Source organism: Cetorhinus maximus, chromosome 15, assembly GCF_964194155.1.
Source record: "Cetorhinus maximus chromosome 15, sCetMax3.hap1.1, whole genome shotgun sequence".
Classification (NCBI taxonomy): Eukaryota; Metazoa; Chordata; class Chondrichthyes; order Lamniformes; family Cetorhinidae; genus Cetorhinus; species Cetorhinus maximus.
In genome coordinates, this window is record NC_135893.1 from 101,463,858 (window position 1) to 101,479,048 (window position 15,191).

A 15,191-nucleotide genomic window follows, 5' to 3' on the forward strand; every position below is an offset into this window, starting at 1 on the left:
TCTTCAAATGCTGGTATTGGGATTAAAGGCGCCATCCTAACCACTGCTTGTGGTTTTCCTGTTATTTGACATGTATAACAGGTTCTACAGAATTTGACTACATCCCTATGCAATCCTAGCCAAAAAAAAACTTTCCTAATTCCTAAACGTTCCCCCATTGGAATTTCATGAGCAATTCTCGGAATCTCATTTCTATGCCCTAATGGAATAACAATCTGATGCCCCCGCACCCCACACCCGCACCCCCCCACCGCCTTCATTTGCTGACACATGATCCGACCACCACTTTCTCATTAAAATACCTTCCCGAAGGTAATAACATACTGGAATACATGTTGCTTCTGTTTCTGAATAAGCTTTCATGAAATTGCAAATCATTTTTCTGTAATTCCAATAACCGAGTTAAACATTTCAGCTGAATTGTCCTGTATTCCTTCCTTTCGAACAATGTTATCAAACACAGTGCCAGCTAATTGGATTTCAACACCTTCTTCTTGCCTTTGAACTGCCTGCTTATCTTGTTTGTCTTGTTCTTCCCGATGAGCCTTTGGTCTCGTTATAACACAATGAGGAAACAATCCAGCATGTTCCTTCTGTAACACCTGTCAAAAACACTTCTACAGGCTGCTCAACTACCACAGTATCACCCATATTTCTGATCCAGCTATATCATTACCCAGAATAAAATGAACCCCTGCAATGGGCAAGTTTTCCACCACTCCAACTATAACTTCACCTACCTTCCATTTGCTCTTTAAAGTTACCTTCCACAACGGAATAGATTTAGCATCTCCATGAACCCCACTTATTATTACCTTCTCCTGCAATACTCCCTTTGAACAACAAATATCACTATCCCACAACATTAAGGATTGACTAGCCCGTGTCTCTTATTAAAATTTTAACATCTTTACCGACTCCACTCTGTACACATGGAAAGACTTTCCCTTCATATACAAAATCTTTAAACATTTTTGCAACCTGCTCCTCAGAATTCTCTTGAGTTAACTGTGAACATGTCCCCACCTCTTCACCTTTCACTGATTCTCCATTTCACCTGTACACAAACCACTGGTTTCTCTTGTGCCTGAACCTCAGAAGCCACAGTACTTTTGCTTCTAGAGCTTTTCTGTACCCCTACAATTCCGACAGATTTTTCCTGCAATCTCCAACACACTGAATTTGTGTGCCCCACTTTAATACATTGAAAACGCCTCAATTTTTGAATGTCACTTCTACCTTCAGCACCTTCCTTTTTATTCTGAGAAAAAACTTCCTGGGAACTTCCAGCTACTCCTTCTCTTCCCTGACTACCTGCCTTCCTTTCACCTTCCCACTTTTATCCTTCTCCAATTTGAAAGGGTGACAAAAAAAACGGTTTAGGTCTATGAGCTAACTCATAATCATCAGCTATCTCTGATGCTTGTCTTACAGAATAAACCCACTGTTTCTCCACGTGAGTTCTCACTACTGAAGGGATTGAATCTTTAAATTCTTCCAAAAGAATTACTTTCCTAAGAGCTGCACAAGTTGTTTCTATTTTTAACGCCAGTATCCACCAGTCAAAATTACTTTGGTTTACTTTTTCAAACTCAATATAAGTTTGCCCAGGCTGTTTTCTCATATTCCTAAATTTCTGCCTGTATGCATCAGGGACTAATTCATATGCACTCAAAATAGCCTTTTCACCACATCATAATTCACTGACATTTCTTCTGATAGCGAAGCATATACCTCAAGCGCCCTACCTAACAACTTAGACTGTAATAATAATGTCCAGTTTTCCTGTGGCCATTTCATCTGTTTAGCTAGCTTCTCAAATTAAATAAATAATGCTACAATATCTTTTCCCTCAAACTTTGGAAGAGCTTGTACAAATTTAAACATCTCCCCACTGGATTCTACTCTAGAGATAAATCCTTCCTCACCTACTAGCATCTCTTTTTTAACTTCCAACATTTATAGTTGGAATTCTCCCTCTTTTTCTCTTTCCTCCTTCTCCATCTTCACAATTTTTAATTCCCTTTTAAAAGCCATTTCACTGTCCTTTGCTTCAAATTCAAGCTTCTTCAGTTCCTTTGTTTGTTCAAATTCAAGCGTCTTAATTTGTAACTGAAGTCTCACTACCTCCAGCTGTGACTCACTTGTGTCAGGTTTAACTTCCAACTGTAGACGCTGTGCTATACTTTTAATTATATCTGATTTCCTGGCCCCCGCAGGTAATCCCAGTTTTAACTTATCTGCCAACTCTATTAACTTACTTTTGGTTTTTTTTTCTAACCCAGAGTTATCTCTACTACTCCCAGACAAATCTTAGCAATTGCCAAAGCCATCTTGCAGTCTTACAACTTCTAAAATACCTCCCCAACTCCTGAATTAAAAGTGCTTCTCGTACTCGTAACCTTAAGATTCACTAATTCCAAACCAATTATGGAATTAGAAATATAATCCCCGACGAGCCCCCAATTGTTATGAGACAGCCTTTGTTAAAGCTGAATTATTTAAAAATCCCAGAGGGAAACATTAAACAACTGTCATAACCCATATTTTTAAGTGGAATGTTTGAGATGCAACTCTAAATTCAGGAATCAGACCACCGGTTCTCGAGAGGTTTTATATTAAACTAAATGAAGCATTTTATTAATTTACACAAGTTAAATATATACACATGGCTACAAATTACTACTATCATAACTTTAAGCAAATTCCCAGACTAATCTCTATTAAGGCAACAGCAACCCATAGACTTAACCACATACCAGGCAAAGCATTTTCACCTTATGAATTTAAAATGAGGTTCCTCTCACTTTGGTTCCTGTGGAGACAGTTGGAGGCTTACAGCTGCTTTGATCTTACATTGCCTCTGCCCTGCTGTTATGAGACAGCCTTTTGGTAAAGCTGGGTTATGTCAAAATCCAGAGGGAAACTTTAAATAACTGTCATAACCTAAATTTTTAACCTATATGCAACTCTAAATTCAGGAATCAGACCACCAGTTCTCAAGAGGTTTTATATTAAACTAAATGAAATATTTTATTAAGTTACACAAGTTAAATACATATACATGGCTACAAATTACTACTATCATAACTTTTAACAAATTCCTAACTATTCTCCATTAAGGCAATAGCAATCCATAGATTTTTAAGCAGACACCAGGCAAAGCATTTTCACCTTACGAATTCAAAATCATGTTCCTTTCACTTTGGTTCCTGTGGAGACGGTTGTCGGCTTACACAGCTGCTTTGATCTTACATTGCCTCTGCTTGCACACACAAAACTGCTGAAGTTATACCTAGCACAGCTCATTGAATGCAAATTCTCATTGCATCACCAGTCTCTTCTAACAATAAAACACCTTTCATAGAGCCAATTTTATTAGTAATATAAACATATTGCTTGGTCTCTGCTCGCTAGGCACCAGATTTCACTCCCCTTCTTGAATGCTCTATTCAAAAAAATGCAAATGCATTCTACTGCTCTTGCATCTCAAAAATCAAGGCACCCAGATTAGTTGCCTTTAATCTAATTAAGACACACCCACAGACTAAACCCCTATTTTAAAAGAAAAATATTTTCCAATAATATTATATACATTAATAGCTTCATGACACTCAGTGCCTCAGTGGGATTACTAATGTAAATTTTGAACTCAAGTATCTGGAATGAGACTTAAGTCCATGACTTAAGAGGCACGAGTGGTATGACTGAGCCACAGCTGACATGTGAATGTAAACTTTCCAAGGTTCAGGGGGAAACTAGGGTACCTAAGAAATATCTTTCCCAATGGCTTTGACAATGCATGAGGAATGGACAAGTTACAGTTTAGCACATATCTTACTGGCCATGATTCCACAGCTCAAAAGCATCCCGAGTGTCAAATTTAATTACTTTAGTCTGGGAGATCAGGGGTTGAGCATGTGGGGGATGATAATGTGACACTGATGTAGCAGGAATTGTTTGATGTTGGTTGAACAATAGTCAAGCTTACAAGTAGTGAATGTTGCCGATGGTGATTCAAGTGAAAAGTATTTCAATGTCCAGCATCAGTATTTTTTTTAAAACTCTGATGAGCATAAAGCAAAAGAAAAAACATTGAGGACTTACTAAGCTACTCCAGCTTGATTCTCTTTGATTTGATTACTGTTTTAGAACTACAAAAGTGGCCAGTGTCTTCAATGCACTATACCAAATGGACAGTGGAAGCATTTTCAATGTATATTATTCCTTTTAGTCAGGGAAAAAGCCGTTAGGAAAAACCTTCTCATTCCAGTTCTTGGAATCCTGCCATATTGACTACCAAACTTGGAAAATGGCCAACTTATTTGACGTCAGTAACAATTCTTTGAGTCAGTGAGTGCTTTCATAGGCTGCAGTTATTTTACAGAAATAACTCTGCATAGAGTTTGCGAGACTGCTGGTCTGGAGCAGCAGCAACATTCTGTAACTATCTTAAAATAGAAGAAAAGCTTTCCAATGGCTGTATTGGTAGAGATAGTATTAGCCCTGTGGTGGCAAGGTCCAAAGCCCAATCCAGATATGTACCAAGTTATCTGTTCTCAACCAGGACAGCAGCACGGACATGTGGCCTCAGTGTTTTGGAGTTGGAAAAGGAGGAGGAAATATTCCTCTATTGGATGCGATATGCTCCATGACTGACCAGTTTGGCAGCACATATCTGGGCTCAGATGTGAAAAATGGTCATTTGGGCCATTGGTATAGGTAGAAGGAAATCCAGGTTAAGTGTCATTTTCATTTGCAGAGGGGAGAAAACTGGAGAAGAGAAGAGACTTTGACAAAACATAGAATGAGCAAGGGATTTCATGCTATCCAATCGATAAAGTGGTACATGCACCGTTACACAGTCGCCCCAATTTTCTAGATACCTCCCACAGCTAAGAGAACAAAAAACAGTTGTTATGATTTTATTGTTGCCACTTACTTCTATTTTGATTGAAAAATTGTAAGGGGCTGGTTTAGCCTTTGGTGATCTAAAGTGTGCAAGTGTGGCAAAATTAAAATCAAAATAATTCAGTACACCTAGGCCCCACTCCACCACCGGAAGCGCACCTAGCAATCTTACCTTGTCCTTGCCCCAAATCCCAATATTGGACTTGTTTATGTCAATTGTGTGGCTGTCCAGGCTACTTCCAACATCCATTCATGGGAGCAACTGCTTCCCAGAGGTATCATTCCACTCTATCCAGGGAGGGGGCTTGGGAGATATGGACCATTCCAGCTATTATTTTTAAATAAAGTTTCAGTTTTGAATTTTCTGCTTTCCTTACAGCAAATCATTCAATGTGTGATCAATTGCCGATGGCAAAATGTCTTTTGAACTATTTTGGCACCACTCCCACTAGGATCTGATCCAGGCACAAAAATACTTAAATTTCCAGGTGAACTCTAAGCTGGCAGAACTGGCATGATTTCTAACTGGTGGCATCATCTCGCCAGCCCTGTCTCTTTTGGTGGTGCCTGTAAGGTATGGGTGAGTGCAGTGTCCTTGCAGAATTTTGGGACGTAGAAAAGAGGGGCAGGGGTTCAGCAGAACTGAACCCCACCCTCCCCCCTTCCAACCCTAACAAGATCTTATCTTTAATTTAGCTTTTAATCACATTTATTTAACATTCTTTGGTGCCACTTTCACTGCAACTAAAACAAAATTGGAGAAATTCTGTACAATTACTACACTCCCTCACTTAGCCCTCTAGCCAACCAACCTACACTGCAACTTTTAAATTTGGTATGTTTCTCTTTTCTAGCCCCTGAGGTAATTTCATACCAATTACTACACAGTTAACTTCTATGTGCCTCAGTGACAAGCCAAAATCCCTCAAAGCAACTCTGGTGTATTAAATTATACACATCAAAAGCATGAGCAAACAAGCTGTTTTGTTGCACCAAAAGATAATGGTTCTGCCGGATACAGCTCAACTTGCCACCCTCCAAGCTTTTTCTCTTCAAAATATCATTTCCTGACAACATTCATTCTTAAGCAGTTATGACCCAATGAAACATGCAAGATATTCACAAGCAGTTCAGGTCATTTAATAAGAACAGTAATTCTTCTTTGAATGACACCACATGGGGCTGGATTTTCCTGATCTTTCCCCTACAGGGTTGGGGCAGCATGTACGTCCTGACTCTGCCCAGTTTCCTGGGTCAAGGGTGTTAATCATGGCAGGCTGAGCTAGATTCTCACCAGAGACCCCAGGAAGATAAAGGCAGTGCTGCAATAGCACCAAGCTCAGCACAAGAAGAGGATCAAAGGTTAATTAAAGTGAGCACAGGGTCCTGAATGTTAGGCCAAGTATACACTGACGAGCTCTGTTTGAGGGCTTCAACAGGTGAGACATTGTGACGACTGGGAGAGAGTGGCTGGGACTTAGGGTCATTCACATTGCTACCCCTGGCTTACATTGTTCTCTGGGATTCCCCAGAGAACTGAGGAAACAGGGGTAGACAGGAGAAAAATGGGTCAGAAACCTAGGCCCCTCCAGCATTTGCATGTACCGGCTTGGAAGGAATGGCCAGTGATGGTCCCAACAAGGGCAGGAGGGCAAGGAAAATGATGCCATAAAGCAAGACAGTGTTAGGTCTCATTACCCAATTTCACCTCATTTGCTGCAGCTATCCTGGCTCGTACAGCAGATAGTGATACCCAAAGAGGGAGATAGAAGACAGCGTTCTCCAAAGATTTTTAGTTACTTTTCTCTTGATATCATGCAGAACATTTAACAGCATAGAGCTAGGCAATACTGTATAAAATTACAACAACTTCTCAAAGCAGAAGGCTATATAAAAGCAAAACATGTAACTAAGAGCTAAATATAGATATTACAGGTTAAAAAAAACCAAAGCAAAATCATGGGACAATTGTTCCCTGGTGCATTGCTCATGGCAATACCTCGACCAGAGTCAACTTGCCTTTTTTGAATTTAAACAAAAGCTTGGGGGATAACTGTTCCCTGGCGCATTCTCCAAGGCAACACCTCGACCAATCAGAATCCATTTGCCCAACCAATAGCACCGTTTTCTCATGCAGCATAAATTGTTGTTACCTTTGAGATTTGGTATTCTGGCATCTGTCTTGATAAGTGCAAGACGAAAAGTTTCAACAGCATGTCTCTGCTTTCAGCAATTTCTGTACTAACTTCTGTACAGCAAGTTCTGTATTAACAAACTACACAGTAATAAATCCAAATCTCAGCTGATGTTTTGCGTTTGTGCTTATATTGGAAAGCAGACTGTGAAGAAATATTTTCTTCATTTTTTATATTTGTTTCCAAGCCCTTCATATTGCAGGTTATTGGATGTGTAAAGTCATTAACATTCCACTCGGTGGAGTTTCAATATCACCTATGCCAGAGTTATTGCCTTCAGCTTCCCTTCAATAGACTAGCTAATAATCATCCAAATGTAATCTAATATATACTTACAATGCCAAATCCACACAGAATTCGATTGTAATGAACCCTTTAATCTATAAGTAAATGAAATAGAAAGCACTACAAGGTACTCAGTTGAAGTTACATAACACTGCTTTCAATTCATACCATAGTACCTCAATTTACAAACTGTTTGTTACAAAAAATATCACCTCTCGTTCCGCCAGAATTTTTATTTTGATAGGTGGTGGTATTCTCGAACCTAGACAAGATGAACCCTGATAAAATGAACTGCTTTGTGAATACCCATGATTTCATATTAATTAGGTTTTCCTACTTCAGTTTCTTTTCAGACGGTGCGGACACTTTTCCTATTAAAATACCAGAAACCTATAGTTTGTATCACATAGATGACGAGGAAAACAACAGGGTTATCATCAAGTGCCTTCAAATCAATTTATACTTAGATTCAGAAAGGAGCTTTTCTTAAAGCTCGGCAGAGTAGAATCATTCGGTACATTTTAAATGCAATTTTAGTTAAAGGTTTACTTTACTGCTACTGCCAAGTGTGCGAGAACTGTGGACTGGGAGATACGTTGGCCTTACTACAGCATTAAACAAATGTGGAAGTAGCTGTGACTGAGACTTTATGAGATTCCCAAATAACCTGAAAAGGCAGATTGGTGCTGCATTCTCTACTTACTTCTCTTAAGAGGCAACAATTTAATTAAAATATAAATTCCATAATCACACCTTCTAAAGAGACCACTCCTAAAATATTTATGGCCCAGATGGACATTGTGCTTTATGTCAATTTGAAAGAAGTGGAACCCAGGAAGTTAATCTCTCCATGAAGGGCCTTAATCTTCATTGGAGCAAATTTTCCCATATAAAGCATAATAAACATAATGAGCAGAGTAAAGGGGATGTGTACATTTTACAGATTATTAAATCTCCTCATCTAACAGAGAAGCAATAAAGTTTATGTAAAAACCAGATACCCGGCACCACTGAAGAAAAGCGAGCAATTGGCAGAAATAGATTTTAATACTCATGGCCATGTGTGTTACAGAATTCTGTTGGTATCGCAGAGTCAAATGTAGTAAATATAAGCCAAAGGATCCTGAAATTCTCCTTTGAAAAGGTATTTAAAATGTAATTGTTGATTTCAACTAGGTAGATTTTTAATGGAATCTGGAAACCAGAAACAGTCTTCCAAAGCTCATTAGTTTTTCCTTTGCAAGTCACATTGGCAGAGTCGTTTACCGCTATCACATTTCTCTATTGTGCAGAACTTGTAAAAATGCAGTACAAGTATGAATGAAAAGGAAACAATGGCTAGTCCTATTTCTGTAAAAACGTGCTCATGTATAATTAGAGACAACACTTGGAACTCCTTCAATGGTCTAATGGCTAAAAGCACCATCAGGTATAGTACAAGCTATAAAGACTGGCAGATTTCAGGTTTGAATGGTTACATTTTGAGCTGTAGTTGGAGGGTTACAATTGTTTTTAGCACCTTATGGCAAAGGTGCGGGTGGGGGGCGGGTAGCAGGAAATTATCCTGAGTTGCTGTCTCCAGTGATATCTGTTGGAGAAAGTGTGTGCGCATGCCTGTGGATGGTTTGTGTTCAGCTCCAGTGTCCTCCATTATTGAATAGTCTGTCAACATCAACTGTCTGTGCTCACATGAGTTAGAACCAAGGAACTGTACCCTGCAATAGCTACCGTCTTTTGTATAGATGAGGGTGGGCCATTTAGGAAGACTGACAATTCTAGTAACTGCATTAAACATTTCTCAACATTAAAGGCACTTGCACAATATAAAACTAAGAGCTTAGTTTTTATTGCAGATTCTAAAAGGTCACGGTGAGGACAAAATTAGAAACTGTGAACAGACATTAATAGACTCAATCTACAAGGACAGACATGATGTGTTCTGGGCGCTGAGTCAAACAGTCAGGAAATGATAAGGAGACTTACAAACACAATAAACTAGTCAAGAAAGGATGGAATAGTAATTTACAAGATGACTTAATGGGTTAACATGCTATATATTAATTAAGATTAACCAGAACATGTTGGCAAGTTATCATCACGACACCAAGGCATTACCAACAGTATAAATGGCTCAATGCACAAAACCCTCAGGGGATTTGAACTTCTAGCTTGAACCAATGTAAACAGAATAGAACTACGAGCTTACACCTTTTCTTGCTGATTCCTCCCTTGGGCACCTGTCTATATCAGTAATTCTTGGTTACTGTATGTGCAATATGATTAAAATGCATTAAACCAAGGTCTCATTGCTACCTTGGTTTCAAGTGTTTTTAGTAGAGTTTGGATTCAATTACCCTGTTAAAACCCAATGTCTATTTAGGGTCAAAAATATAACATTTGAGAGCGAACATTTAAGGGGAGGAAAAATGACAATAGCCAACACGCTTTTCCAATTTTTATTCTCTTTCCTAAAAAAGTTTATTTTTAAGAAAGCTACTTTTCATTAGGAATTCAGGAACAAGTAGGTCAGGTAAAAATATTTTATCTGCAATTAACACAAGTGGGAAGAATTGAAGCAGGTAGGAAACAGCTGAGCTGGTAACAAACACCCCACGTGGGCTCTCCTGGCAACAAATCTTTTTTGATCACGTCAACTTTTCATTTTGTGATAAGGAGAAAGCACAGAAGATAATTGAAAAAAGAGATTAAATTTACTTTGCAGTAACAAAAGCAACCCAATTTGTTTATTCGGTCATCCTGCTTCCTGCTATTAAGTACAGCACCTTCTGCTTTTCCTGCTGAAGTTTGTTAAATTGCTTTTCTGGTGTCACACAGTAGGAAGTGCAGTATTGCTGAATGCGTTTACTTCTTTGAAGTATTGCCAGAGAGGTGGGAAATAGCTTCCTTTGATCAAACAGCCACACAATGCCAACCTTACCTTGAAGAGCCAATAGGCTTGGAAGGAATGTGTGCATACTTGAAATATACAGAATATGATTTAAGAATTTCCAGCTTGTTGCTGTATTTATTTACCCTCAGACAAAATTTCCAGCTCTATGAAATTTGGCATTTTTCGGGATTCCTACCATTTGAAGATCTCAAGTAATCCTGTTGTGCCACAGTATCACAGTATCTTTACAGTGCAGAATGAGGCCATTTGGCCCATCGAGTCTGCACTGGCTCTGAAAGAGCATTCCACCTATTCCCACTCCCCTGCCTTGTCCCCGTAACCTTGCACGTTCTCTCTTTTCAGGTAGCAATCCAATTCCCTTTTGAATACCTCGATTGAACCTGCCTCCACCACCCTTTCAGGAAGTTTGTTCCAGGCTCCAAATGTGCAACCTGCATATCTGTTTCAGAGGTTTTGACTTCTTAAGGAGTCAGACTTCAGAGCCAACAGAAAGTGGAGAATGAAGTGAAGAGTTGTGGCTCGTATAGTGCATGGTGGATGTTACAATTCAACGGAAGCATTTGCTGAACTCAAATATTTCTTTAGTGCAGAGAAAACAAACAATTCTATATTGCATGAAAATAGACTTCATTCATATATATGGGAAAAACAGCTTTCAATCATGGAGCTCCAAATTCTAAGAGTTAGGAAGATTCCAATGTTGAAATGATTAGGCACCATTTTGGGGGAGGGTTGAATTCTATGAACATAGCTATGTTAATTTTTGCATCATTCTCAAGTCATTAGTGTGGTTAATAAAACAAGGACATTTTCCACATTACTTTGATGAACAAGCACTAGGAGTTGGTAATGATTTTGGAGCCACCAGAGGATTTTGCTTAATATGCAAGAAAAGGCTGGAGTCAAACAAAGCTACGATTTATAGCAAGGCTAAATGTTGTCAATTACTGGCCAGCAAAGAACTCTTTATACACATGTAAAGAGGGATTTAGTTAATGGAAACAATACACTATTCCTGTTTGGGCAACTTGTCCCAGGACAAAGAACAACATAAAACAATTTCCTGTATTGAACAAATCTTTGTTTTTTATAGGTTGATTTTTAGCAGCATTGCTCTCAAACAATTTAACATCAGAGCAGAGTTTTGATGTTCATAACGATCCACTTCCAAGTCAAAGAGCAGAGTTAGTAGGATAGGAAGAGGGAATCATTGGAAGTTTACGGCACAGGAAGAGGCCACTTAGCCCATTGTGTCTGTGCCAGCTGAAAAATGAGCTACTCAGCTTACTCCACTTTCCAGCATTGGGTCCATAGCCTCGCAGGTTACAGCACTTGAGGTGCAGACATCTTTAAAATAAGTTGAGGATTTCTGCCCCTACTACCCCTTCAGGCAGTGAGTTCCAGACCACCACAACCCTCTGGGTGATTTTTTTTTTCTTATCTTCCCTCTAATCCTCCTACCAATCACTTTAAAGCTATGCCCCCTAGTCACTGACCTCTCTGCTAAAGTAAACAGGCCCTTCCCACCCACTCTATCCAGGCCCCTCACAATTTTATACATCTCAGTTACATCTCCCCTCAGCCTCCTCTGTTCCAAGGAGAACAACCCCAGCCTATCCAGTCTTACCTCATTGCTGTAATTTTCCAGTCATGGCAGCATCCTCATAAATCTCCTCTGTACCCTCTCCAGTGCAGTTACATGCTTTCTGTTGAGGTGACCAGAACTGCACACAGTACTCAAGTTGTGGCCTAACTGATGTTTTATATAGTTCCAGCATAACCTCCTGTTCTTATATTCTATGCCTCAGCTAATAAAGGAAAAGATTCCATATGCCTTCTTAAACACCTTCGTGACCTGTCCTGCTACCTTCAGGGATCTATGGACATTCACTCCAAGGTCCCTCACTTCCTCTATCACCTCTCAGCATCATACCAGTTATTCTGTCTTCCTTTGCCTTGTCTGACCTCTGCAAATGCATCATCTCACACTACTGAGTTGAAATCCATTTGCCACTTCTCTACCCGTTGATATCTTCCTGCAGTCTATAGCTATCCTCCTTGCTATCAACCACATGGCCAATTTTTATGTCATCTGCAAACTTCTTGAGTTTCAGCAGGAAGCAGGAGTGGAGCACAGCTGTTGGGGGAACATGGTACTGTATTTTGATATTAAAAATCTAGAACTCGAGAAATAGACACTCACCTTTTTAATATCTAATAGCTGCTGTTCTCAGAAATTTGTTTCCCCTTGAACCTGATATCCAATCAGTAGGCCGTACCTGGAAGAACAAAATTGTTTGTCCAATCAAAAAATTGGCAAGTGTCTTCAAAGCACCGGAATTATCATTAGCAAAAAGAATGATAGAAAGACTAGCCAAGTACAACCCAATTCAGTGCTACAACTCCCCGTTTGTGAGGCTGGCACCCATATTCAGTCCCAGACTCAGTTACAGGGTATCAGCATTTAGCTGCAACGGGAGTTGTAGTCAGGCAGTCATCAAAGTGGCAGATGTACCATGGGAGTAGATTCATGGCTGAGCCTCTTGAAGCAGGTAAGTTTCAGCTGCACAACGCAAGTGGAAAACGCAGCCCTCAAGTCAAAGTTCCGCAGGAACAGGGACAGGCCTACGCAGGGAAAATATCTTGACTGCATTTATAAAGTATAATGGCTGATTTTATGGGCAGGTTCTTTTCTGAATTAATTTTATGTAGTTAATATGCAATTAATCATTTTGTCACCCACACTGAATAGGCTTTGCGAGAAAGTAAAATAAATACTCAAAGCAAGAAGTGGGGATTTACAGTTATGCAGTAAGTGATGATGTCAACTGAGTATTTTTGTATAGTCAAAAGCCGAGGATTAAATTATCAAAATCATTTACACATCAATTCAGCAGAAATCAGCTCAAAGTGACAAACACACGTTCTACGCCTGCAACTTCCCACATTGCTGATCTCAAACAGCTACACACATTGGCACCAAGGAAAGGTTCAAGTCTATCTCAAAAGAGAGAAAAATTGGGAGATTGGTCACTGCTATAGGGTGTTGGATACTATTTGGTAGGTCTTAATGAATTCTTTGTAGTCTTAAGTAGGTTAACCATACGTATTTATTAATTACAAGAACTATGTACATAAATACAGTAAAGGGTTCAAGCTAGGCACCGTCTCCATGCTTGCTTGTGCACACTGCTCTGTCCAACACTAGACTGACCCCCTAGGTGCAGGTCATGTGTTCTCTTACATCACAGTGTGGACGGTACTGTACTAAGTCCCACATTAATCTTATATGTGCCAGACCCTTATATTATACTTTCCCCCCAAGTCTTTATCCAATGTATTGCAAGTTATTCTATTTACCCCATGTATTTACATCGTTATTACTACCCCATCTTCCCCCCCATCCCCCTTCGGTTCAGCCGGTTTGGAGGCCTTATAACCCTGCCATATTGCATTCACAATGCTGTTGGAGGAGTGATAAGCTCTGCCATTCCAGGTAAACTTTGTTGATTTGGATGTTGTTCTTGCATCCGGATACCTTCCTCGACGTCTCTCCACTGTACTGTGGGAATGGGCGATCTAGGGATGAGGAAGAGACAACACCTCTCTCCTGACTGTACCTTTTGGAGTGCCAACCAGGTAGGATTGAGGTTGGTCATCCTCCTTCCTGATGATAGTACCACGCCCCCTTCTCTCTCAAGGTCTTTAATCCAGACCTGGTCATCCTCTTGTAGTTGTGGCAAGTGTCTCATGCGGTACCTTTTGTTGCTTCTGCCTGTAGGGCTGCTCTCTTGCTTGAATGTCCTGGTAGTCCTCGGTTACCAACCCTGGTATGAGCTTTTTCAACAGGATTGGAAGTTGTGTGCTGAGTTTCCCGCCCATTAGGAGCTCGGTTGGGGACAGGCTGCAATGTAATGGAGTGGACCTGTAGGTTAGTCGTGTTGTGGGAAATCCTCATCCTTTTTTAGGAGGGCCTTTACAGTATGGACCCCACTATGGGGAGTTGGTACGGTGGTGGGAAAGTGCATGGAATACTCATTTGAAAATTGTTGGCTGTCTGATCTTGTCGTGGCTCATGAACATCTCTCAGTGCCTTAATTACTGACTCCGTGGTAGTCGTATATAGTTGCTTCACCTCAACCAATCTGGGAAAGTAATCCATCACTATAAGGAACGATTTGCTGTTGAAGCCAAATAAGTCGATGCCCAGCCTCTCCTAAGAGAACTGTGTGGGTATGAGGGGCTCTCTTTGGTGTTGCAGTACACACACTTGACAGTTTGCTATGGTGTCCTCAATTGTCCTGGAAATGCCTGGCCACCAGAAAGCAGGTTGGGCGCATCCCTATACTGGGTGATGCTCAGGTAGCCCTGGTGTATTTTTGATGGATCTCTGGCCGTAGGGAAACTGGGATGATTAGCCGCTCATTTTAGATCAGCGGATCGATCGTCTATGACAGTAAATTGTTTTTGTTGTTCAAACCTAACTTTCATGGTATCACTGTTTGGTCTCTGTTGTGGTCACTCTTGTTGGCTGTAATGGCAAATGCAGGCACACTCCTCATCATGCATTTGTTCCTGGTGAATCTGTTGGAGTTTACTTGTGGTCACTGGTAGGTGTCTCCTTGTCAACTGGGAGTATGCTTGCAGCTCTTTGATGGGACTGACATCCTGTTTTGTTGGAAGGCCCACTGTGGCCCTGGAAAGTGTGTCTGCCATTGTTTGGTTTTTACCTTGGACGTATACCGTCTTGTAGGCGGAATCTCTGGATTCTGGGAGGCATCTTTGCTAGCTCCTTCTCTTCCAGAAATGAGACCAGTGGCCTATGGTCTGTTCGATTGTGACCTTGAAGCCGATGATACAGTCTGAAAACTTCTCGCATTCCCACGTGA

At 40.3% G+C, this 15,191-nt stretch overlaps 2 protein-coding genes across 7 annotated transcripts in view; both read right to left on the reverse strand.

The window, feature by feature from the left end:
• The window catches only part of lyrm1 (LYR motif containing 1), an 862,750-nt gene that overhangs the window by 222,302 nt on the left and 625,257 nt on the right, over positions 1–15,191 (reverse strand). The window lies entirely within an intron of this gene.
• mrtfba (myocardin related transcription factor Ba) overlaps positions 1–15,191 on the reverse strand; it is a 290,981-nt gene that overhangs the window by 155,134 nt on the left and 120,656 nt on the right. For 5 of the 6 annotated variants that reach the window (XM_078559106.1, XM_078559104.1, XM_078559105.1 and 2 more), the window contains exon 4: positions 12,506–12,581. The exons of the other annotated variant lie outside the window; for it this stretch is intronic. The gene's annotated coding sequence lies outside the window, so the exon portion shown is untranslated. The remainder of the gene's footprint in view (positions 1–12,505; positions 12,582–15,191) is intronic. 6 annotated transcript variants of the gene reach the window in all.